Source organism: Neltuma alba, unplaced genomic scaffold (genome assembly GCF_004799145.2).
Source record: "Neltuma alba isolate B1F8T4 unplaced genomic scaffold, ASM479914v2 tig00011842_pilon, whole genome shotgun sequence".
Taxonomy (NCBI): domain Eukaryota; kingdom Viridiplantae; phylum Streptophyta; class Magnoliopsida; order Fabales; family Fabaceae; genus Neltuma; species Neltuma alba.
This window is the reverse complement of record NW_021636448.1, coordinates 1-2,082: the sequence shown is the minus strand read 5'-3', so window position 1 is coordinate 2,082 and position 2,082 is coordinate 1. Positions and strand designations below refer to the sequence as shown.

General features: G+C 36.5%; 1 long non-coding RNA gene across 1 annotated transcript; it reads right to left on the bottom strand.

Annotated features, from left to right (window-relative positions):
- Positions 1 to 350: 350 nt before the first annotated feature.
- Positions 351 to 1,871, bottom strand: LOC114718373 (uncharacterized). The gene is made up of 4 exons (XR_003737808.1): positions 1,696 to 1,871; positions 1,478 to 1,571; positions 966 to 1,045; positions 351 to 372 (listed from the first exon to the last, which is right to left on the bottom strand). It is a non-coding gene; the product is annotated as an uncharacterized LOC114718373 (long non-coding RNA).
- Between the last annotated feature and the right edge of the window lie 211 nt (positions 1,872 to 2,082).

Genomic DNA, 2,082 nt, shown 5'->3' with positions numbered 1-2,082 from the left:
AGCATTCTTGGCTCATAACATTGGGTATGCTCTTATTTTCCACGCCTTCTACTGATGCATCACTCCCAAAGTTTTCTACCTGACATGATTTACTCTCAGAAAATTGATCAGTGAGCTCATCAACATCAGCGCCACCACCAGAATTATCTTCTCGGATCTCCTATTGCCATGATCACACTCCACTCCATTGTTGTGGAATCGGCTCCCAGGTAAGCAGCCATCTCAGATCCGTGATTCTTGTTATCACACTCACAATCTTGAGAAGCACCATTAGATCTCATATCATTGATAGCTTCACGTTTTTCTGACTCAGCTGCTTGATTCTGGTCACTGCTATGCTTGACGACATCAATCGATCTCACAGTCCCAAATCTGAAACAGCAGAAGTATAATAAAAACAATACAATAATAATTTTTTGGATAAATCATTCTCCCTTCACCTCATAGATGTTCAAATTTCATAACCCTCTGAAAAATTACACATCGCACTTTGGAAACCAAAAGATGGGCTATATTTGAGTTACTCAGCGAAGTATAATGATTACACCTATTTTGAGCACGATATCTTATATTTATTACTTACATAATATAGAAAATATTAAATATGTAAATAATTCAATTTTAAATTCATCAAATCATAAAATCATTTGTTCAAGCAAATAAGTAGTTTAAAAATAAAACATTCACAAAACACTTGTGTGACCTTATGGACTATGACTCAACACCTTACTAACTATACCAACAACTGCACCACCTTCTATTGGCATTTCATGTTCTATTTAAAAAAAGAAAATCAATATTGTTTTCAAGATTCTTTTGGCCATCTTTTGGTTCCACGGGAAGGTTGTGAATGTTTTCAAAACAGATTGGGCTGCATAATTTGAACACCATTGAGGGGAGAGAAGAGTAGTTTATCCTAACATTTTAATACGATGAATCAATTCAAAGGAAAAATTATTTCGAACCTTGCACATTCCAATCGTACATCCTCCAAAATTTCTTCAATTTCCACACTAGACATAGAAGAGAGAGCTTCCGTGGCGAACTATTTATATACAAGCAGAAATAACCATCAAAATGACCAGTTTAAATCTACTGCTAATAAAACACATATTTCACAAAGAAAGGATAGGGCCCAAACAATCATTTACACCCATTAAGTGTAAAATACCAGGATTTAAATGAGATGAAACACAGGTTCAAATTATCCCATATTGAAACTAAACACTTCCGTGTAGTGAAATTTCAAATGTAAACTGTTACAATGAAAGAATCACCTCCCCACCACTAGACGCAACTGTCACTTGGGTCAATAAAAAATTCTTGTTCTATCAATTTGGTCCCTTGCCTTTTGTTTAGGGAGGGACCAAATTCAAGAGGTATAAACTAATTGATTAAGAAACGTTAAGGAAACAAAATGGAAGGAACTGAACCAAATAATCAAATAACTCAAAAATAGGAAGAAAAATATGTATACCACATCTTTGATCTTCAAAACCTCACTTGGCTTGCAGAGTAGTGGCTTTGCATGATTTGGAATCCGATAGGATTGCGCGTTGTCCATCATTTTCCTGGCATAAATGTTGGGGTCAGACACTCATCTCCAGGTTTAGGAAACAACTATTGCAAAAGTTCAATGTAAACGAAGAAAACAAGAATTGGCAATTAGGCAAGAAGAGCGAGTGGTGAAATTACCAAGGGAGAGGCATTAGGCATAGCCTGAACAACTGTTAGCACCTTGCCAGCCAACTTTAAACCATTTAGACCCGCACAAGCTTTCAGAGTAACAGAGTGGTCTACATACTGATGACCAGAAGAAAAAAAGGGATGAGGTAAAGGAAAATAACACGAGAAGAACAAAACCAAATTTAGCCTTCATAACCATAGATTTCAAAGGAAGAGTAAGGATGCCGATTGCACTGGCAATGCAACTCATGCGCTAGGCAATTGATCTCCTAAGGATACAACTTATATTAAAACTCACTCAAGCCTTCATAACCTTTGGGAATCGAGTGCTTTAATCAGGATTATTAACTAGTAAAAGTACCAAAATTGCAAGATCCACGAGCCTCCGCACAGATT